A 15,747-nucleotide genomic window follows, 5' to 3' on the forward strand; every position below is an offset into this window, starting at 1 on the left:
TAATAAACTTTTATAAATATTTATCACAGTAATGATTAGAAACAAAGTCAAACTATTAGCCTGGAAATCGAGTCACAAATTAAATATTGATCCCTTCAGTGATTTCATAATTTTTAGCTGGTTCACAAGAAGATGATGAATTATTTATGATTCATCATTATGATGATAAATCATTTATCTCAAGAGTGATTTTAAAAATGCTATTCAATTTGTATATTAGAAAATATTTATCCTGGCAGCAATTGAAAATGTTTTACGATTAATTAAGCATTAGTTTTTCCTGAGATGTCTAATCCAGACCAAAATATCTCAAAAATTGGCAGGTAAAAGAATTGAGATATATATGTATCACCAGTGATTTTCAAAATGCAATGACTTGTAATTAATGAAAAAATGTTTTTTTTTCTTTACCAATTTGGATATTAAATAATTATTAATTATTTACTACCATATTAACATAACCCATATTGCAGGTAAAAGGTTCTTTTATTGACGTTTTTTTCTACTCTTATAAGCTAAATACCTAAACTATCCAAACTGCCCAACCCAATATATCTTTTGGCTCATCCTGGGACCAGACCGTCGTTTGGTATAGGCAGAATCAATTTAATCCGTGCTCACCCGTGAGCATGTCATAAAAAAGTTATGATTCATCATCTCAAGAGTGATTTTAAAAATGGTATTCAATTTGTATATTAGAAAATATTTATCCTGGCAGTAATTGAAAATGTTTTACGATTAATTAGGCATTAGTTTTTCCTGAGATGTCTAATCCAGACCAAAATATTTCAAAAATTGGCAAGTAAAAGTTAATTGTATCACCAGTGATTTTCAAAATGCAATGACTTGTAATTAATGAAAAAATGTTTTTTTTCTTTACCAATTTGGGTATTAAATAATGATTAATTATTTACTACCAGATTAACATAACCCATATTGCAAATTGTAAAAAGATCTTTTATTGACTTTAAAATGAGAAATTTTCATTTTAACACATTGAGCTCCGCGTGCTCACCGGTGTGCATTTCGAGTTTGCTTTCTGGGATCACATGCCCACCATAGTCATTTTTATGGTATTTTAAGTTTTGGTTACATAAGAAAACGACTGTTTTTTATGACAATTTATTTTTATGTTTTAAGAGTGTTTTTCCTATTTTAAGGTAATATAACATGGTATATTAACTCAAATGTTGTTTTTTTCTACTCTTATAAACTAAATACCTAAACTATCCAAACTGCCCAACCCAATATATCTTTTGGCTCATCCTGGGACCAGACCGTCGTTTGGTATAGGCAGAATCAATTTAATCCGTGCTCACCCGTAAGCATGTCATAAAAAAACAGTCGTCTTCTTATGTAACCATGTAGCGCGTAACTCGGTTCAAACCAATTTATTTCCAACTCATAGTCATACCTACTATCCAACCACAAAAAAAATTACTAAGTCCAGACAAGCAAATTTTGTTTTAAAAGATTCAGAGATTTGGTGGCCGCCAGCTTTTAGACAGTGGAGAAGGTAGTAGAAGAAATTTTAATAAGAGCTCCACTTGATTTCAATATTTTACACCAAACCCTGATATATTATGATGGAATATAAGCCCCCCTTAATCAAGAAAATGAAGACCTATATTTATGCCTGTACCTAGATCCTAAAAGCTGAAAATAATTTGGGAAAAACTCAATATATATAATATAATCATCCAAGAATTTACATAGTCACTTCCATTTATATAAAAAAAAATTAAATTCCACTGAGATATTTAAATTTAGATAATTATTCAAAATGTAATACTGTAGTAATTTTAAATAAATAAGAATTGATAAAAGAATTAAGAGTTACTTGAGGTATACTTAAGGCGAGGAATTAGTAAAAAAAAAACAAATCCGCACTGAACTACTGTTCAAGGGGAAAATCCAAAACGTGATCACGTGTTGTTTACAAGAAGTATATGTTTGGAGCCTAATTCACAATACCTCACTGGCCCTAAATAACTTTTACAAACTATAGTCAAGTCACATTAATCTAAATAAAACTTTTAAATAGTAAGGTTCGAATTTGAAAGCCTATTAATGGTATGTTGGTGCAATAAAACCTATTAACCAACAACCAACACTATGACTAAATATGTTATTTGTAGCAAATAGCCAATCCCTTACAAGGTGATCCAGGCTCAATGTCAAAATCAATTATGTCGATGCTGGACTCAAATGAAAACCCTCAAGTTAATATTAATAGACTTAGCAAGAACGTCTCAACGTTCTTGTTTTACATAAAAGAAAATAAACCCATAAAATTCAAATTAATAAATCAACCCCCAACCCTAAATCAAACCGTTCAATAAGAGAAAAATAAAATAAAATGTGCAAAAACTTGCGTGTCCTCTAATCTCTTGTGTATTTTTGCTAAGGTAGCTTAACTATACAGCTCTGGAACCAGTCAGCTACAACCAGGGTAGCGACCACATGGGCAAATCGATTTCGGGCAAGTTCCAATCCAAAATCGCGGAGCCACAGTTCAATGCTCAGTCCAGGCTGTGTTGAGGCTCCCTTAAGCCGGTTGCCAACAGTGTTGGGATGACCAGAAGATACCAGAGAATAGGAAGAGACCAGAGAATAGAGGAGAGAATGAGAAAAAGGAGAGGCCTTTAAAATAGAGGACAAAAAAAATCAGTAAGATAAACACACAATCAATTCTATGGCAATTACCAACATGTTGCTACATACCTAAGGTGGTGAGCGAGGCCTAGAGTCTCGTTTTGTGGTTAGAAAATTTCAAAATCCCATAAATGGTGTGGGAGCAGCCGACCAAATCCAAAAATATCAGGTCAATCCGAAATCCTCTCAGCTACAACTTCCCACTAGACGTTCATCAAATTAAACCCCAAAACTTGGGAGGAATATTTTTCCATTTTACCGAATTACCGGCAAGATGAACTTAAATTTTCCTTAAAACCACAAAATGTCGACTGTTCTTTCCGATAACGGGATGGCTACCGGCTGGACAAGGAACTGACAACCGACCAGACAATGACAGGTGACACTGGCAGTGAACTTGTCACTCTCTCTCTTCGACACGATCTGATCCTGCCTCTTGGTGCAAACTACGCGGAGCCTCACTCTATCAAAATAGAAATTCCGCAATACCACAGCAAAATGATACTGCTCGGATACTAAAACATGGAAAACTAACAAAATTTTCCCAACGGGGCTACGAAATTCCAATTTTCCTCTTACGTCGCTCTGCCTGATTTATGACGCTCTGTCATCCGCCAAATGGAAACCAAACTTTAATGGGAAACAGCAACGCTGCCAAACCTCCACAACAACAAGTGTGTCAATAGTCATTACTGTCAATCACAGTCACTGTCAATCAGCTAGTAGGGTTAGAAACCAGATGTAAAGGCACGTTTATTTACTAAAACTTAACTTGAAGAATTGAAGGGAAATATAGCAAGCAAAACTGGGGAGGCCAATTTCAAATTAATTAGGATACCTTGCTCAACATGATTCCGCTATAGAAGAAAGTATTTGTAAGTTTTCCTACACTAACGGATCACCATCTAAAAGGTCTTATTTACTCCACTCATAGCGCAATCTGTGGCACAACAGCACCCTCTAGAAGTCCCTCCATACCCCAGACATATACCGGCCTCATAGAAACTCTTGACAAACAAATCAAAGGTCAGAAAGTTCCCAACACCAGGTACATGAATAGGGACTAAGGAAACATAATACGACTAACTCCACAGAGGTCTGCTGACAGAATAGGGTAGGTAAATACATTCCTAAAAATAATTAAACCCCGAAAGCCTTAAAAAAATAAATTGCATTACTATCAAACCCCAAATTCCATTTATAAAAACTGTAAATCACACAACCCTTTCAAGCCGATACCAAAACCCATAAACTTTTGCCCGAATTTATATGAAATCCCATGTTACATGCTTAGGGCAAAATCTGCATGTAACAACCAAAACTTAAAATACCATAAAAATGACTAGCCTAAATATAAAAAAAACTTACTAAAACGATCTAACGTTTGACGAAATACACACTGCCACAAAGAAACTGCTGACACTAAAGTTTTAAGCCAAATGTTTTTGGAAGCAAGTAGTACAAAGGGGAATATTACACGGTACACAAATTGTATTGACCTTTTTCGCATTTTTTCGGGCGTATGCAGCATTGTGAGCCATTGACATGGAGCTGTAGCATTTAGTGCATCTCTTTCGAGTAACTCGTTTTTGGCCTTCCACTTCCTTCATGCGCGTTGCGTTCTTGACGTGGAAGGACGAGAAACAGTATTAAGTTTTTCGTTGTTTTCAATGATACCTGAAACTACCTCTTCTTTGAAAGTGGTGATGCTGATTTTTTTCTTGTTTATTTTATTGTAAAGATGTAACGCATTTACTATTGTTGTAGCTGTAATGAGATGAAACACTAGGCGTTTGTACCATTTTGAAGTTCGCCTTAGAAAAGGCGCGTATGCTGACATTTGATCCGACAAGTCGATAAAGGCCTTGCCCTGATTATAGTCAACAATTACTTTCGGTTTAATAACTTCCTTTCCTTTCTTTGCTAAAGTAACGGTAGAATCATCGTGTTTGGTGCTTAGCATGATAACGTCTCGCTTATGCTTCCACTTCAGGACTACAGTTTTGTCATTATCTTGCCGAGCTACAATTCCACCTCGATTCAACTTTTCCTTTATTACTTCCTGAGGATTACCTTTGCGGTCTGCTCTAATTGTACCAACTAAATGCGTTTTTCGGTCAATCAGTCTTTTGGCTAATGATACGCTCATGTACCAGTTGTCAGTGTAAAGTGTGCGGCCACTGTCCAAAAGACCTTCCATCAATTCCATGACTACCTTTTCAGAAACTGCAAATTCACTTGATTTTTCTCTGCCGGTATATACCTTAAAATCCCAGGTGTAACCTCCAGAAACACACAACCTGAAAAGCTTTATACCGTAGCGGTGTCGCTTATTGGGTATATATTGTCTGAAATAAGTGCGTCCTCGAAACGGGACGTTACTTTCGATACAAATCTTTTTCGGGCATGTAGGAGGACTTAAATTTCTTTTGCAGCATGTCAAGAAATTCGGATATTTTGTAAAGTCGGTCCTCAGAGGGTCTGTCCTTCTCATTATCACTTACATGTAACATGCCCAAAATACCTTCAAATCTGTTTCTACTCATAATTGTGAGTATACGATTTTGGTACAACGATTTGGTTGACCAATAATCCCGTAACTGAGGCATTGGAAGAAGGCCCATCCATAATATAATGCCAAAAAATTTTCGCATTTCCACAGGATAGGTATCCACCCATTTCAGCACCTTGGCCTTCCGGTTTGGATCTGCTATTGCCGCAGCAATTCGCTGTGAAGCAAACCTATTGGTTTCAGTCACAAAGAGATTAATCATCTCATCGTCGATAAAATAGTTAAAGAATTCAGTTGGTTCTTTCCCTGCAAAGTCTGCACTAACAGCTGGAATAACACCAACATTCTGAGGGCTTTCACTGAAAGACAGTCGGTCTCCTTGAACGTGATTCCATTTTTGCTTAGTAGTTAAAGTCGCTAGAGGTACGTTATCATCTAGATCTTCGTCTTCAGATAATAATATGGCAGAATTATCTGAATTATAACCGGATGAATCGTTATCGGATGATAGATCACTTTCAACAGGAATAAAATCTTTATCTACGAACGAATCATCTGAAAATCCGGTAATTTCGTCTTCTATTATATCTCTTGACTCGTCGTCGGACAGATTATTCAGCTCCTTTACCAACTCCTGATCCGATAGATATTTCTTAGCCATATTTGCTTAATTCTGAAACAAAAAAACACATTAAAGCTAGTGTCCACGGGTGGGCATTCAATCCCAAAATGTAAAATAACTATTAACAAAAAATATCCAGAATGAAAATTTGGTCCCTGGAAGTAAAATCCAAATGCCCACCGGTGGGCACGCGGGGCTCAATGTGTTAAAAAGGGTCTACGCAAATAGCTTTTTAGCAATATCAGCTTAAAAATTCATACCAGAATGACTACTAATTTTTTTTATCCATTTCTTAACCAAATAATAAAATATTTTTCTTGACAGTGAGATTGATATTAAAAACGTTCAAGAATTGACTTGGGACATTTGAATGATTTATTATTATAATGTAATTATTATAAATTAAATATTTTAGTTTTTATGTTACACGAGCAATCCAACAACAGTTTTTTTAACCGTTTGAAAATCTAGACTGTGTAAACACAATTTTTATTTGTTCATGCAAAAATAATTGTGAAATTCTCTTAGAAGTGTTTTATCTGAGAGCTAGCAAGTAAAAAAAAATATTTTGTCTTATGAGTGTGATATAATAAAATATTTAATATAACCATAATTAAAAAGCACCAGTGAATATTAAAAAAAAATCTTTTTGTGTATTTGCTCAAAACTAATAATTTTCATTATTGACCCATAGTTAAAACATTATAAATAAAATAATAATAAATATTTATATATTTTACTAAAAATTTTTTCTAATGATCTAATAGGGGCCTACCACTTTCCCTTGTGAAAGTCCAGCAGCTATCAATAGTTTATCATTCTGCTTAACTAGGGCTAACAGCCAGTGCTTCTAGATCAGTAGATCTGTATGGCTGTTGTCCCTGTAAGAGATTTTTTCAACTGGGAAAATAAAAGCGAATATAGACTTATTCAAAACCAGAAGTTAGTATGGTAGATTAATAGATCAAAGTTAAATAAAGGGATGCATCTTTAGAAAAAACAAAATAGTATTTCACACTGAAAATTATCTAATAAACATCTTAAAACATCTTCACATAATTAAGGATTTCTTTACCAACCTATATAGATGAATCGAAGGATCAACAGATATCAAAAATCACATGTGATGAAATATAAGATATACTTTAAAAAGAATGAAGAACGGTAAATGTCTTGGGGAAGAGCTAGAAATCATGAGAATAGCAGTAAAGTATTTAGAAGAAGCACTTCAAAAACTATTAAATATACGTTTATAAGGCGCAAAAATATCAACTGGTATAATGCGGAAGTTGTGATGCTGTTTAAAAAGGAAAATACTAGTAACATCGAAAACTTTTGTTCTATTAGTTTGCCGTCACAACAGTATAAGATATACAAAAAAATAATTACTAACTGTCTTACAAAAAAACTAGATTTTTACTAACCCGCCAAGCAAATAGGATTTTGCAGTGCATTTAGTACCATTGATCATTTGCAAACATTATACATTATAATAGAAAAAACAACTTAATACAACATGCCCATACATCTCAAGTAACACACGATAGTTTAATTGACGTATATTTTTAATTTACACCATGGTGTAACATACATAAAAGACGGTTGCAAAATGCGTTTAACTAAATGAGCTTTTTAACAACTATACTTACCATCGACAAAATGTTAAATTTTTGGTTATAGAAAACCAGTATAAGACCTTTAATTTAATCGTTAAATAATTGTTCATATAGAATTTATAATAAAGGTATCTATTTAAACTTAAATTGTGATATATTATACGGGATATCTAAGAACTCGACCGACAAACTTTATAGGGTTATTCTCTAACAAGGATTGAGAAAAAATTTGTGTATGAATGTATGTTCTAAATCTTTAACTTTTATAACTTTCAGAGTGTTACAACTCAAAAAAAAGAGTTTTTTTTTTGAACAAATTTACTACTAATGTAGATGTTTTTTTTTTATTTGCAGATGTGTTTTATGCATCAGGGAGCATATTGTATTCTTGAGTTATTTATGTTTATTTATTTTTATTTGGTATAATTGTTGTGTTCATATGCTATTATATTCCAATATTACACTAAAAGACATGTATATACGTCTATGAAAAGTATAGCGTATGCTACACAGTGGTATATATGTAATATCGGTCATTTCATCAAATATGTAAAGAGCTATAATCGAGCTTAAAATTAAATGATATATTTTGTTTTTATTATTAATATACCTTAACTATAAACAATTGACAAATATACCAAAAATAATTATTAAACATATATATATATGTTACGATATATATGTTACGATATTAAAACAGTATGTGTTGCTTCTGATTCTAACATTTATAGATTTCGATAAGACAATATAAAACATGATCCTCCCTTAATGCCATGAATAATGCCAGAATCGAATCAAAAATAAAAGGGATCAAAATCAACCGATTATACCTAATCACTTACATTTCGCGGCCGATACTGTTCTCATCTACAAAGATCTAGATGAGTTAAAAGAATGCAACAACTAATATAAAAAACATCAAGAAAAATAGGGCTAAAATGTTTTCCAATTACATTTACTATCTAACGAGATGATTGAAAACGTTGACGAATACGTATACTTAAATTCTTTTTAAACAAGGCAAGATACGGAGTGATAAAAGTGGCACGCCGCACGACGTCTCGAGGGTTACTGGGAATCTTCTGGAACAGCCTTTTGCCGAATATATAGGGAGCAGTATCGCCGATGAGCGTTAGGTTTGTTAATTCAGTGAAGTAAAGTTCGGAATATTGGCACGAAATTAAAATAGCTATAAATAAATACAGTAAAAATAAATATCTCTAGTAGTCGTGGGTGACCGTGTTTTCGTAGTAAACTGTGTACATAAATTAGTTGACTATCTTCGATTGTTTCAATTCACACCTAAAAAAAAAGTGCTACAGTACCTTGCAGCTAATCCTATGGTTGGAACCGTTGGTGTGACACTCAAATTATGAGCCAAACTCTTTATTTGTACTCTCGACACGTGTTTCGCAAACGACGTTAGCACCTTTTGGAAAAGATTGAAACTAAACTAAAACTAGTTACAAATCTCCTTATATACTAATGATGTAGCTAATAGAGCGGAAAAAGCAATGAAGCATGGCCAAACAAATCTTAAACACCAACTAAACTATAAAATTGACTATAAGCGATTCGACCTTTATCCCTGTTAAGAATGTTTTTTAATTTTTGAATATTGCTATTTTATTCATATGTATTTAACAGTCGCACTGGGACCCTAACAGGGTACCCGGAGAATATGGAAGGAGGGGGTTAGGAACTAACCCCAGGTTTCCTTGAAACCGGAACAGGGGTGTTAGCGACTGACCCCAGATTTTTGTTTGTGTAGGTCCTTTTTTTTTAAGTAATAAAATGAATGATCTTATTAAAAAAAACATTTTATTTTTTTAAAGAATTTAATAAAAAATAAGTGTGCAAAAAAACTAAATATTATTACAGATTTTGCAATGTCTAGTTGTTCTAATTTGTTCGCTGGCCGTATGCCTAGGGCAAATATACTTTTTGCAATTAGAACATGCCTTCATATATTTTCAGTCGATCTTGGACAAATAAAACATCTTCCTTTTTTGGGAATCTTCTGCACAGCGGACCGAGTAGCTGGTCCATTTGCCTCTCGACGAACTAAACCTCTTGTTGTGTGCTGGTCTTGTTGACATTCCAAACCAAAAATTTTCAAGGAAGCTATATATTTATTTTGATATCCCTTATACTTTGAACGATTTCTTATGTTGATTTGACACAACTTCTTGCCTAAGCATTTTAGAAATATTTTTCTCGCAGATTTTTGTTTTGGATTCTCTCTTGCCCAGTTCTCGTTAGCTTTTATGAAAAGAATATAGGAGTTGTAGGCAACTATATCGATCAGATTGAAAAAAATAGCCATCGGCCATCTTCTTTTGCCTCGCCGATAACTATATGCCCTTACACATTTATCAAGCGTATCGACGCCGGCTTTTGTAGAGTTATAGTACAGAATAATTTCTGGCTTGTCATTTTTCACTTGCATATTATGATGTTATGTAGAAAGAACAGTGACGACCTTCTTCTTTTTGGGTGCATAACTTACAAGTATTTCACGGTCCCGAAAAACAAAGCGAATAGTGCCGGGAGTTGCAATCTTCAACGATTGTGGTCTTAATTCTGGTAAAATATCTTTTCTTTTACTCATTATTGATCATTATTTACCCATGACTGTAAGATTTTGTTCTAACAAAGCGTTTGCTGTTGGCACTGACGTACATTTTTTGTCCATTGTGATATTGCGACCACTAATCTGCAATTATGCTAATTTTACAAGACGTTTTACGACTTCTGGACCACTCTTGTAATCTTTGGACTGATTGATTACGTTTTCAGCATATGGTTCTGCAGCAAAATAATAGTAATTTTCTGAGTCACAGAGCACATTAGCTTCAATCCCATATTTACCAGGTTTTGTCGGAATATATAAACGGAATTTGCATCGGCCATGGAATGTTATAAGGTCCTCGTCTATTACAACTGACTCTGAAGGAGCCAAAAAGTCTGGAAATTTACCTGTGACACGCTCCCATATATCTTTTGCTACAGCAAAGTTGTCGTATTCTTTACGAACATCTCGAGTAGTTTTATCATGAAGCCTTATACATTTTTGGAGTAGTTGGAAACGGTAGTTTGAAAACGTAGCCCTATAAATTGGCAAATTCTCTTCATTGAATAAGTCGATAAGCGGATCTTTATTTTGCTTGTAAGCATCTGCTGTTATCAAGAAGCCGATGTAGCCTAATATTTCTTCTCTTTAAAAACTCCTAGATTTTTGTATGAAAGAAGATTGTGGAGTGCTTTCTTCTACAAGGGCGAGTTTCTGGTTAGTATATTGCTAAATAAATTCGATGTTGTCGTTATCGAAAAAAAGTCGAATCGCTTCAATTGGCGTTTTAGGATTTACTCCATTTTTGAGACCTGGCGTTTCTTTCATAACATTAGCAGCAATTTGCCTTTGTCGGGCAATAGGATCAGATTTCCATGTAAGACCTGATGCAGAAATCATGTCAGAATTAATTTGATTTATTACAGCTTTAGGCCGTGGAAGACGTCTTGCTGTAGAATCTAGAAAAAAAACAATCAAAACTACTAATAAACCATTTTGAAGATAGAAGTACTATTATTTTCTTCCGTACTACTACTTTCCTCATCTGATTCTTCATCCATAATTTCTTCAGAAGATTCATGCTGCTCTGATTGAATATTTGAAGCTAAAAGAATACAAAAAAAATATAGAATACAAACGCAGTAAAATATTTGCCACAACGCGCTACCTTTTTATGATTTTTTGAAACTAGTTATCTATTTACTTATTTATAATATATGTTACTTACTAGATAATGAGATATTTTCCGTTTCTTGACAAAAGCGATTCTGCTGTTCACCTTGATCGTCATTGGATTCTTCATCTGAACTTTGCAAATCTGGATCTATGTAATCCCTCACATCATCTTCATTCTCGGCATAAAGAGCTTGTTCCAATTCGCGATTAGTCAAATATCTTCCACTCATATTAAAATGAAACAGTTAGAAACTATAAAAAAAACTGTATCAGCACTGAACTACACAACAACTGTAACGATACTACTGATAAAAAGTCGCCAGACGCGGGCACATCGGTATTTTTACAAAGGCGTAGGCATGTGGATCGTACTATGCATTATAAAGACGTACGCCGAAGGTTAAACATTTTACCATTACCAACAAATGTCATGTCTATGGGTTAAAAAAATACACAGGTTAAAAGTCCTAAACGATTTTTGGATAAAAATTAAAAAGAGCTAAGGAATGCTAAAAAAAAATAGGGAGGGGTCAGTGCCTGACCGCCCCGTTCCAGGTGCGACAGTTAATTTTCTATTGTTATTAACTGGTTTAAGTAATTTTGAGTTATCTTACAAAGTGACCAGTATTTAAAACATGTTCAGCCACACTTGACTTTTCAACTCTTCTATATTTCACGTTGCAATTAATCTCATAGATCACTGACTTTTCATTGGTCTTTATTTTATCTTTTGGGTTTTCTAAATGATTTCGTAACTCGGCCGAACTTTGACAGACCATTCTTAGACCTCAGCCTTTGAAAACCCTATCAAAGCCTCTCGTCAAGATAGGATCGTATGATATTGCGACAAAAGTTTGCTTATTTTCATCTTTTTGAAATCTGGTAGCGTTTTTAGGATTAACTATGTCTTGAAATTAATGAATAAATGTCTTGAAATTTTAAACCTATGTTTTCTAATTAGCTTATCAATAATCTTATCGTCATAACCATTGACCCTAGCAATTGTTTTAATTGTTGCTTTTTCTTTTTTAAATCTGCTATTAGTTACAGAAAATAAGACCAAACGATGTACCAAGAAATGCATGCTAGCCATTTTATGTTGAAAACAATAGTTAGAGTCACTAGTTATGTATCTAAAATTATTTGTTTCTTGTTCGAAGGTGAATTTAATAGATGGATACTAGTTGTTGAGTTATTAGTTATTAGTTGAGTTATATCTTAACCAAATTTGTGGAAAGTATTGGAATGTATTTTTTGCATTTAACTCAAAACGGTTTATAAAGAGCTCTGCTTGGAAGGGAGAGAGGCAATTACTTATAGCTGTACCTTCTAGTTGTTCATAGTATGAGTTGTTATATTGAAAAAAAAATTTGTGACATACAAAGTTTTGTTAATTAAATTATTTCTTGGATATTAATGAAACTATTACTTTCTAGAAGTTCCATCAGATATTCCAAGGTTTCTGGTATAGAAATACTTGGAAACAAAGAAGATACATCGAAAGAAACAGGAACTTCATTTTCACTTAGAATTAAATTATTGACTTTTGAAATAACCTGTTGGTTGTTTTTGACTGAAAAGTATTCATAAAGTAATTTAATTATCTCAAATTGCTTTACTATAAACTTTAATATTCGTAACGTAAATATTCAGACGTTTTCAACGTAACTGATCTACTGAAATATTAAATTACGCAAAATACCAAAAGCCAAAAGGCAAGGCCGGCATCATCTTAAGCATTAATTTGATTTATAAAACTCTTTCTTGTGTTTATAACATTTTCCGAATACACAGGTCCGGTATACATTTATCACTTCAAAAATTACTTCAATTTCAAAGTTAAAGACTAACTTAAGATTAATCTAATTGCAGATTTTTCTAAAAGAATTTAATGAGCAGCAGAAAAGAATCGAAATTTTCTACATGCTTGTTAACTGTTGTAGAAATTACGTTAACTGGATTATGAAATGTTATTCAGCAGAAAAGGACATGGACAAATAATTGATTTCAAATTTAGTTAGTCAGAAGATGAATTGAAAAAAGAGAAAGGTAGTCGAATTATCTTGTTATTAAGCAAAGCATACGCCCAAAAAGGGATTTATTAAAAGATATGACATGGTCTAATTAGTAAAAGAAATGTACCTACTCTTGTGTCACATAAAATGTGCAAAATTGACTTCTTCTGAAGTAACAGTCCTGGAATGAAAAGGCAACCGATTAATGACATTTTACTGTACCTAATGCACCCAATTTGAAACAAATACACTATTGGATACAGAACTATTGAAGACAAAAATAATACAATTTTAAGCAAGGATAAAACTATTGCTTTGCTAACAAAGTCCAATTATTAAAAATGAGAAAACCTCAATGATTTTAATGTTAGCAGAATGTCTCCATAAAAGACAGTAATGATACTGCGATCAAAGGTATGCATATAAATAAAAAGTATGGAACTCACGCTATATATGAAAATTGTAATGCTTTTCTATTTCGCGGTTTACTTGCAGATATTTACAATTGCAGAGCTATCCTATTTATAAAGATGTAGATCTTCAGCGTTGTTTTAGGTGTCAAGACTTCTTTCACAAAAGCCAAAGGTGTATCTATGAAGCATGCTACGGATACTATGATGGTGGTGAATGGTGATAGAGTTAGTAGCAACTGCGTATTGCAGACTAAGAAAATACCTACACAGGATGAACCATAACAATTTGCAAACAGATTTCAAAACTTTTTATCAATAACAAAATTAATCACTTCTTACTATCTTATTATTATCTATCCTTATCTTAATGTTGCGTTGTGAACATTCGTTTAATTCATTTAAAATTTTATAGGAATATTGGAAATAATGTTTTGGGTGAATTTATTGCTTTGTTAAGTTATTTGACCACCAATATAAGATAAAGTATTTATCTCGTCAGTGATTTAAACATGATTCACGGTATACAAGAAACAAATAACATATTTATCTTAAAAAAAAAAATGTACCGTATATTTCTAACAGTGTTTTTCGTGCGTTTACATAATAATAATAAAATGATGATTTTGGCAACGATTTATAAAGTATAGTGATGTGTAGCCAGTAAAAAAGGCTTGTAAATAATTATTTATCACGAGTGTGATTATTACACATGAACTGCAAAAAACACAAGCAAACAGCTTCTGTTTGTCTTTAAAACGTATGTTAAAAAATATTTTTTAAGGTATTTGCTTAAAAATATCAAAATATTTATCTCAGTAGTAATTTTAAATATTCAGGTATAATTTGCTAAACGAAAAAAACAGCTTTTTTTCCTTTTCGATTTGGACGTATAATATTTATCACATCAGTAATGTGATAAGCATTAAGCCTGTAATTTGTTTATAACAAACAATTTTAAGCATTGTTGTAAATGGACCTTTTTCGTAAAATCGGCTCAAAGTAATAAGCTCAAGTTAGCGTCGACGCTAAGTTATATCTAAAGTTTAAGGACGCTGTTTTAGATCTTAAAATCAGGAAAATAATAATGAAATTTGTAGCGTGTGATCCCCGTACTATATTACTCTATAACCAAGATTTACAACTTTTATACACTACATGTTGAACTTGGTTGCACTTTAGAACATTTTAACTCCACATTTGTTTAGTAGTGTTCAAAATATAGTTCTATCTATGGTTTCAAAGGCTCTCTTAAAATCAAAAACCCACCAACGTCAGTTTATTAAAGTCAATTGCTTCACGGGACTCACATGAATGGTTCTTCCTAAACCCATAAATTATTTTTTAAATAAAAATCATGCAATTATTTTTTTGTACATGTTTCAGTAATTTTTAATATATAGGAACAGTATGAATTAAGTGAAACTTGTTGAAACACTTTATTACCTGCCAAAGTTATTCTACATCCAAGAAATAGTCCATCTTTTCTCAAAGAGACCAGCTTACATTAAATAGTAATAAAATAACCTTTATATCACAGGTTTGAAATTTAAATTTGAGTTTTAAATTTGTGACATGTGACCAATGGGTGTCTGCAACTACAAATTCACTCAATAGTCATCCTCATCTTATAGTCAGACAAAAATCCGAACATCATTTAAAAATAACAGAGACAATTACTGTTCAGCAAACTTTTGAAATAATAAAATATACTTACCGGAAAACCTCGGTTCCCTTGCAGTATTTCAGATTATATTAATTAACGCAATTTTACAATCCAATATTTAGATATACGGCAATAGGATTTCTCTTTGTTTAACGACTTGCACTTGAGGAATTGCGCATTAATTCCTAATTTAACATAGACTTTTACACCTAATTGTGCGGGCACCAAAAGTGTGCAATATAAAACATCTACATCTACGGGCACCAAAAGTGCGCAGTATAAGACAGATCTATACAAACATACTCATAATGGCCCTACTTCTTAAGATCAACGATATGAGAGAAATAATAATCACCACTGGTAAATTCAGCACACTTATGCCTCATGAGTAATACCTCTCTCACACACACGTCTTTCAAACCTTACTTTCTGATTAACTTACTCCTTCCCTTTTTGTGTATCCTCTAGATCAATTATTAGAGAGCTTTAGCCATATACAGTTT

At 32.9% G+C, this 15,747-nt stretch overlaps 1 protein-coding gene across 4 annotated transcripts in view; it reads left to right on the forward strand.

Annotated features, from left to right (window-relative positions):
* Window positions 1-15,747, forward strand: part of LOC126750535 (limbic system-associated membrane protein-like) — a 524,620-nt gene that overhangs the window by 175,407 nt on the left and 333,466 nt on the right. The gene's annotated exons all lie outside the window — the stretch shown is intronic.

Source organism: Anthonomus grandis, chromosome 2 (assembly GCF_022605725.1).
Source record: "Anthonomus grandis grandis chromosome 2, icAntGran1.3, whole genome shotgun sequence".
NCBI lineage: Eukaryota > Metazoa > Arthropoda > Insecta > Coleoptera > Curculionidae > Anthonomus > Anthonomus grandis.